We start from the raw sequence: 9,564 nt of genomic DNA, 5'->3' as shown, positions 1-9,564 counted from the left end.
TAGCACAATGTTGATTTCCTAAAATGAGGGGAGAAGTGTTCCTTCTTTTTTCTGCTTTAATTGTTTGATATAATTTATCAGTTAAAATGTTTATGAGCCTGCTGTTGTCATATAGGTAGGTTTTCAAGCTAGAAATATACTTTCTTTAATAGGTGTTATTCAAGTTTTATATTTCCTCCAGAGTTAGTTTCATTAATTTGTCTTCTAAGTTACTTCTTAGAAGTTGTCAAATTTATTTCAAAAAAGATTTTTGTAATGAGCTTTCTATATCCTTTTAAATTCTGTAAAATCTGTGGTAATGTTTCCTAGATCTTAATATTGTAATTTTAAAAATGTATAACTGATATTGTGTAATAGGAAGAAAAGGTCTAAAAGAGCAGGAGAATTGGGAGGGGTAGGGGAAGGGAAAAAAGGGAAAGGAAAAAATATGAGAAGAGGAAAAAAATGGAAACATGGTCTTTGCAAATAGGGAAGGGAGGAGAGGGTGAAGGGAGGGCAAGGGAAGGGGAAAAAGAATAAGAACCAAGAGACTCATGTAATGGTACAAGATCCCAATGATGAATGTAACTGTATTTTATACCTAAAATGTACCAATAAAGTTAATGGTGGGGAAAAAAAGTTTTTCATCTGTTTCTTTTGAATCAAAATAATAAAAATTATGCCTATGGGAACTTTGTTGTTTAGGATTCATGGATTCAATAAAACTCAAACCAATCAATTAGTCCTGCGAGATAATCCCAATATGTCTTGATATATTTTATACATAAAATATTCATGAAAAGTAACTGTGCATTCATATGTGTACGTATGTGTGTGTGTGTAAGTGTGTGTGTGTGCTGGAGACCAATCCCAGTGCCTTGCACACACTAGACAAGCACTCTTTCTCTGAGCTATATCCATTGTCCTTACGGCAAGCAATTTTTGATAAAAATCCAGCAATATCATAACTTCTAAACATGAAAGAAGATGTAAAAAGGTATTCTAGATACTCTAGTGTCTCCAATTTCATATAAAACAGTTTCTCAAATATGAAATATATCATAAACTACTTATCATCTTATCAGATTTATATTTGAAGATATATGAGTATAATAAATATATTGTATATATTTGCTTCATGAATAACTGCCCAATGTTATTTATGTAAAATGCTATTAATATTATTTTATTTATGTATTATTAATTCTATTCTTGGGAAAAATATTTGATATTAGCATCAAGTGGATACAGTATAAGCTAGTACCTCTCTATTGCCCTGTGTCTCTTGGATTTTTGCTAGAAGTTTAAAAATAACAGCAGTCAGCAGAGAGAGTTTATGAGCTATACTTATTTATTCAGTGGGATAAAAATATATAGATTTAATTATAACAAATATATTACCAATTTCACATACAAAAAACTGTCACATATTAAGTCTTCTAGAACCTAGCCATTTTTAAAACAGTATGATTTAATTTGTAGAAAATTAAGTGACAATGCATATTGATTGAGATTATAAATGTATTTAACAGCAAAGAATTTGAGTAGCATGATATGCAAAAATAAATGAAAATGCAAAATTCTCACCATATATTTTATCCTCATTATCTTCTAAGGACTTTAGCTCTAGAAAAACTAGTATGATAACTTTTTTGCCACTCAAGCCCACATGTCGCACAAAAGGATTGAGTGCCTACTATGTGTTGGGACTTTTTTATGTGCCTGGAATATCTCATGAAACCAAAGAGATAAAAATTGTTACCCTAGAGAAATTTCCAGTTTGGGGAAAGAGGCAATGAAAAATGAAAATAATAAGTAAACTTAATATGCATTTGGGTATTATAATGTAAAAATAAGCAAAGGGTACAGCAAGGAAGCTCATGTGAGCTTGTGGGAGGAGGGAAAGTTGCAGCCTTAGAATGGCCAACTATGTTTCAGGACCAGCTCATTGGGAGGGTAAAACCTGAACAAAAATCAAAAGGACTTAAGGGAATTATCTACTGGAAAAGAATTTCTGCTAGAAAATTTGATTGAACAAATGTCTTATGCATTTGTAAATAAGCTAGAAAACCAGAAAGCATTCTGGGGATTGAAGGAGGAATAGGAAAGAGAAGAAGAATAGAATACACAGTTCTCGTTTAGCCATCTCAGAGGTCTGTAAAACCAGTGTAGGAATTATGAAATGTTTTCAAGTGAAAGAACAGCTAAAAGATTTTGACTGAAGAATTGACATCAACTGACATAATTTTACATTTTGTGTTTCGTTGGTGGTAACAACTTTATTCTTGGTAAAATTTATATTTGAGAATGTGGCTCACATGTACAGACTTTGTATGCTTGTGGACAAACTGGATTAGAAAGGCTTTTCTGTAAGAGATTTTTCTCTTATACTTGTACCATGGAGATGCAGATGTGATTCATGCTTTATCTGAGAAACTGGCCCCCTTGATTAGAAAATAAAATAAAAAAGAAGAGTGTGGGTACGAGGAGGTAATCTTTCTAAACTTTGAATAAACTGTAAAAGGGGTACAGAGCCCTAATTCAGGGTTGCTTTGAAAGCAACTCCTCCAGGTGGGAAAGAACACGAGGAGTGAAAAAGAGATTTCCTCCCAACAGGTTCATTTTTGTTCTGCTTTCTGCATGAAGTGAAGAGACTTCCCCTGTGCAGAAGGTGTTAAGTTATTGAGTGGCTAGAGTAAGTCAGTCAGTCTGCTTCAGATGAGGACTACCAGGCCATTTGGCCATGTACCTAAGCCTCATCTTCAAGTCTGGTTTTTGTCAATAATTGTATTTAATCCTTATTAATCCCACTTCTTATCTCTCAGTGGCTTGTGAATTAGAAGAGAGGTGTTATCTGTTCATCATACAAATTTAAGCAGAAGGAAACCATGAGTGATAAAAGTATCTGGAAAAGGGATTCAGGGTTTCAGAAGTTTCAGGAGAAAAGACAAAAATGAAGTGATTTTTCTCTGGTAGGGAAACAGACTAGACAATGATATTTTGACAATTCATTAATTACAAGTATTTGGGTTTTGCAGATTCGGCATTTAGGCTGAGCATTCATGGGCAAGGCATTTACATCCCCCCCATATCAGAGTGGCTTATGTGTTAACACATATAGGTTACACCCACATATCCAGGTACATTAAGATATGCTTTATTAGAACTTGAAAGCCCAGGATACATGATGCAAAAGAGAGATGAGAGTCAGTTCAGGGATCTCTACCATATTGTAGAACATGCAATGGAACTCAAGTGGTATAAGATGTAATGTACCTGCTGATAATATTGTGGATGGCTCTTGAAACTCAAGATATCACCAAAGAGTCATCAAGAAGATGTCATTTGAGGCATATGGTGGAACAGGGGTATTTTAGATGAAGAAAAAGAATGCTGACATCTACAAAGGCACACATTCTTTAACTTGATACATGGTAAAATATTACTAAATATGTTTTGAAGTTAGTGCTTAGAAAAAATGAAAAGAAAACATGTAGACAAATAAATCAGAGCTTTACTGTGGAAGTAAAAGTTTCATTTTTAAAATAACAGAGTATCAGAATTTATTTGTTTAAATTTGGGTTTATTACAACTGGAATCATTTATTGAAAACTAATGTAGTAGATATATCTATGTCCAATCAATGTAAGAGATGTTGGTACTGGAACAATGCTTAAAAACTTATTTTAGTTGTGTTAGTCTCAGAATTTACTGTTCAGAGGGATATGAGAAATTCTCCAAATACAGAGCCTAAGCTATGCCCGTCAGACTCAGACTTATTTTCTCTGAAATATGACAGAGATATCAGCATTTTGGTGGGCTCTGTGTATCAATCCAATGATCAAGTTCAAGTACACGTGGAGCAAAGCTGTAGTAGTCTAAGTTAGATGTCATGGGACCCTGAACTTGGGCACAGTTCTTGAAATGAAGAAAACAGACTACAGAGACATTTTGAGTGTTCTGTTATCAACATTAAGAATCTGTACAATAGTAAGAATAATTCTAATAATTCAAGCCCTAGTAAGGATTATAATGTTTTAATGTAATTTATAATTTAAGAAAAACATCTTAGATGAGGAAGATATATTTTCTTAGAAGACAGCTTTTGCAAAAAGCTCATGTATTGAAAACTTGGACATCAATACCTGCAATGTTCAGAGCTGTAGCAGGGGGATTTGGAAAGTGATCAGATCATGAAGGCTCTGATCTTATCAATGGCTCCCAGCTATTGTCTCATAGTTGAATTTACTATCCTGAGGTGATGAAAACTATAGAGGTAGGGCCTGGTTGGAGGAAGTAGGTCACTGGGGTGTGCCGTGTAACAGTATATTTCTTCCTAAGCTTTTCCTTGCTCTCTCTGTGCCTCTTTTCCACCATGATGTGGGCCACTTTGCTCTATTCCATATTCTTTGCCATGTTAATCTCACTATGGGCCAAGAAGCAATGCAAGCAAGTGACCATGAATAAAAACTTCTGAAACTATGAGCCAAAATAAACCTTTCACCTTTTAAATTGATTTTCTCAGGTATTTTGTTACAGCAGTGAAAAGCTCACTAACATGTAGAATCAATGAAAATATGTTATCTTTACTGTGAGATCAATGAAAAGCCAGAGGAGTGTCTTAAAGAAACAAACTGGAGGATATTTCTACAGCAAGGTGCTGAGTACATGGCATAAGAGGCTATCATAATTTTAGAACAGTTGTTGTGAAAGGTAGCATCAATTCTATCCTCCTATTGTTTCCTAAAATGAACCTTACAGTTGAATTCATTATTATTTATCTTTTCAGATAGATTGGATTCAATGCTAAATCCATGCTCATTCATTGTGTTACTTTGAAAAAATCTATTTACTTCCTTGTTTGTCAACTTTATTTTCATGAGAATAGTCTATAAGGGGCTAAATAACAATACCTGGTCATACCTCCCAGAAATTCTAAACTTAAATATCAAAGACAATTTTAAAACACTGTCAGATATTTTTAATATTTTTCCATTGCTGGAACCCATTGACTATCATTTAATGTTTAGTTTTTTTCACTGTGACAATTGGCTGAAGATATTAGTACCTAAACCTGGAATTGGTATGAAATTAGATGGTGTTTGAAAACACTCATAGACTAGTCATGTTGCTAAAACCATGCTAGTTATTCTTATAGTCACCTATTATTAACTATTCCAATTACATGCAACCACACCAATTCAATGCCATTGAATTGATCTGTAAGGAAGCTATGCCTTTAGCTCCTGGCCTGGTACTCTGGATAACACTGATTATTCAATCCACTGTAGAAGGACTCTGGTTTGATGTGTGGCAAAGTTTCCCTGTATTCTGAGAATATTACCATTTGTAATAGCATTTTAATGTTTAAAATTTTATAGACTCATTAAAATTTCTTTGCATCAGTTTTTTGAGTGGTATGATTCATGCTCAAGAAAATGTATTGTTCTTACTCATTGTATTCTGAACATCAAAATCAAGAGAAAGAAATAAAGCAAAACAGAAAAAAATTAACAGCAAAAACAAACTCATTAGGCTAGAGGATGGATATAGTGATTATATAGCCTTGATTGGCTTGGGAGCTGCCCAGAGGATTAATAAAGCATATTTTGGGCTGGGGATTTAGCTCAGTGGTTCACTGCCTGTTGCACAAGTGCAAGGACCCAAGTTCAATCCCCAGTACCAAAAATAAATAAATAAATAAAGCATATTTTGTGGTGTGTCTCAGTGGGTCAGGGAAGCAAGACCTTTCATGCTATACATAGTCCTTGGCCATTTCCTCTCTAGTACTGATCCTCTGCTCTGATTGCCAGAAACTATGAGCCAAGTGTGTTTGCTCCACCATGGTTTTCTAACATTAAGTTTCTGCCTTGGGGCCAGCCAGTCATGGATTGAAATTCCCAGAAATTTTGAGCCAAATTAAACTTCTTCTCCTTTAAATTGTGGGTGTAAAATGTTATGTCTCAGGAATGGGACAGCTGACTAATACAAATACAAGTATAGATGGAATTTAGAGATGTTGAATATAGTGATACAGATGTAATACATCACTTTAAAATTTAAAAAAAGTTGTGCTATATAGACTAACTTTACATTTAAATTTTAAGTAACAAAACTTCTTTTTCTGTAGAAATCCTACATAAGAACTAGTATGTAGATCTATTTGGTAGACTTCACTTGCTCAGCCCCCATTCTTCAGTATACAGATGATAAATAACTTTGAACCTAGTAGTCTGAGTATAGATTTTAGCAGGCTAATTTTCTTGCCTGACTTTTGTTCATGTATTAATTCATAGTTAAGAGGCCATAATTCAGTCCTTAGGGTTTTTCACTGTAATTTGTCCTACATTATGTTTCATCATTTCCTCTGCATTTGAGAATAATTTGTTTTCTTTTTTTTAAATAAATAAATAAAATTTATTTCTTTTGAGAGAGGGTCTTGCTAATTTTCCCAGACTGGGCTCAGAATTGGAATCCTCCTCCCTCAGTCTCCCATAGTGCTGGGATTACAAACATGTATCACCATGCCTGGCTTCTTTTACTCTTTGGCTTTTATCTATGCAGGATTTTGTAACATTATACATTGGTTTAAAAAAAAACCCAAAACAAAACATTATACATTTGTCATTTGGAAAATAGTAATTCATGAGTTATGCAGATCTCCTAAATATTGATGCATTTCATTACACAATATAAAAAAATCACATTTGTTTATGCTACCATCAATTTCTTCAGAAAAGTATTTTGGTAAAATGTTAAGCTCACAATGTTGGATACAAGTTTTCCTGATTTTCTCTTAAAAGCTTGCATTTTATCATTGACAACAATGATGAAATAATTGTTCTTGAAGTTAAAGGCTCAGTTTGTTCATTTTCAATAAAACATCTGCCAAATACCCTAATCAGAATGAGCATACTTTGCCTATCAGTTGTTCTTTCAAATAAAGTGGTATTTCATGAAAAAGCAGCTTGTCCAGCTCAAAAATTATCGCACAAATGCACTTCCTGGAAAGGGCTGTTTTAGTTGAGTGTGCAGAAGAAGTTGTTTATGTGTACTGTCCATTTCATCTCATAGATTTAACAAGATTAATAATTTTAGTGCTTTATCAAGGACAGTAAGTGAAATTGGTTTTCTTCCTAAGTGCTTTTTGATAACCCTATCTTAATACATGCTGATGTACCAGCAGTTTTACTACTTTGTGCTATTAAAAAAAATTGTTAGGGACAAATTCCAAATAATCTTAGTATTATGAAGTTATATATTATATATTTATAAATTGTATGTTTAGATATTTCATAATATAAATATATAAAATACATTTGTTTAAAATTATACTATGAAATTACTTTTTTTAAATCTCATAAGCCTCCTGAAATAATCTCCCAGATCCCCAGTGGTCCACTGATCATGCTTTTATAGAAAATAGTTTATTTATTTCATTTATGAGTGTGGCAGATAGGTAGGGGAAGAGCCTGAGATATAGTTGGATATTCAGCCATATTGATGGGAATTAAAATAAGAATAGACAGTGAACTAGGACTTTTGACCAAGAATGAACTTCTTCAAGCAACATGGAATGCAGCCCATTCTCTCCTAAAGGTAGTTGCAGCCTATCCGTACTAAGTTCCTGAGTTCTGAGGAAATTATATTGCAAACTAACCAACTTTTTTCTAAGATCCCAGGTTTCTGTAAACTCTACACATTGAAGAACTGATTGAGAAGTCTGAGTTCCTATTGGTTATTTTAAATCCACTGAGCCATCTGTGGTAAGTGACCACTAAACTGAGCAATTCCTGGGCTCTGCATATCTATAACTATCTCTGGATTGAGAGGCCATGTGTCTTCCCACTTGGGACCTCTTCTGGAAACCCAGGAGCTATTCTTATTATTGTATCTAATAAAATTCCTCTAACCTCCTCTTTTGGTTTGTGACTTCATTCCTCAATGTTTGTGGAACTATGAACTTGGTCCAGACGTATGATATTTTGGTGTTTTAGACTGGTGTATCTTTTTCTCTACATGCACTATCCTTAGAAGCATTAAGCCCCAGCAAGGGAGCCATAAGAGAGGAGAGAGGTGGCTACAGAAATCAGTTTGCATTAAAGTTAGCCATGGACAAAGAGGGTTTGAAAGAATTCAAATGCTAACAAATGCTAATGAGGCTGCTGGGAAAAATGAACCCTTCTATGTCATTGATGTGAGACAGGAAATTAGAGCATGGCAAAGCTCCCTGGGGAAATAGGTATGACCTGTTAATTACAAAATCTCAGGACACATGCACAGAACAGTTCCTAAAGCCCTGCACATGGGCTTCTCATGAGAATTTGAGCAGGTTTTCTTTTTTTCTTTTTTGGTACCGGGGATCAAACTTGGGTCCTTGTGCTTGTGCAGCAGGTGGTGAAACCAGTGAGCTAAATCCCCAGCCCATCAAGCAGGTTTTCAACAGGATGGCCTAGGCTTGACAGGAGCCCTGATTGATCTAAAGAAGACAAAGATGGGTTTTGTTTGGTGAACCATCCACTTTTGATAGTCTGAAAGTACACTACAATAACACAATGGAGCTATACTGAGTGGCTGAAGGTAATGTCCATGGAGGGTCGTACATCATGCCATGCTATACCATGCTATAATGTCCAGGGGTGGACAGCACATCACTGCTCTGCCATGTCATGCCACTGCTTTGCTGGAATACAGCTTCTAGTGATCCTAAATCCAGCATCTGTAAAGAACTCCGACCAGTAATTTTGGTGGAAGACCTCCAAAATGATATAGGGGGAAGAGATGTAACTCCTAAACCTACTAGATATCCAAAACGCGAGTTCGTGTTCTCTAAAATTGAAGAATGAATTCTAGGAACAACAGAAGATAAGAGTAGAAAAAATTTATTGGGAGAAAGAAAGCTTCTGCCTAAGAGAGAAAGAAGGGAGACCAGAAAGTGGGTTGCCCTAATAATTTGTTTTCTATTATTTGTACACCTTCAAACGATCTTAAGTTATATATGCATACATGATATCTTTCTTGAGGTCAGAGACTGTTTCTAGGTTGATCTTGGGCTAGTGGAGCTGATTCTAACAGAACTGCCATTTAAAAGGGTATTCTAGGCCCATTTATTTTACTGTACAGTTTTTTAAACAATGTTGATACATCCCCACTCAAATGAGGAATCATTACCTGTATGACAGAAATGACAGTGACTGTAATGCTGACCAGAGCTTAACTTTGACTCTTCACCAGTTTTGGTCACTTCACTACCTTAAATATGCTGAGTTATATTCCTTCCAGTACAATGCTTAGCCAGAAATATAACTCTTCAATGATTTTGTCACATAAAAACTAAATCAAAAGTCAAAACCATAAAATTGTAAAACAAAAATTCAATTTTACAGTCTTAGGTTACCCAGTAATCAATGCTATATATAGCTATCAAATATGTTGATTAATGTACCTTTGATATGCATTAACTTTATTTTATTACATAAGGATTCAAAATTCAACATATAAATACAAGATGAGAGGGAAGCTAGAAATCTCAGGAGAAGCATTTGTAAATACAATAAGATATGAGCACAACACTTGATTAAAAAT

The sequence above is a fragment of the Heterocephalus glaber genome, unplaced genomic scaffold (genome assembly GCF_053883595.1).
Source record: "Heterocephalus glaber isolate CG9 unplaced genomic scaffold, H.glaber_assembly_v1.0 deba00001538, whole genome shotgun sequence".
Lineage (NCBI taxonomy): Eukaryota > Metazoa > Chordata > Mammalia > Rodentia > Bathyergidae > Heterocephalus > Heterocephalus glaber.
This window is presented reverse-complemented; position numbering follows the sequence as displayed.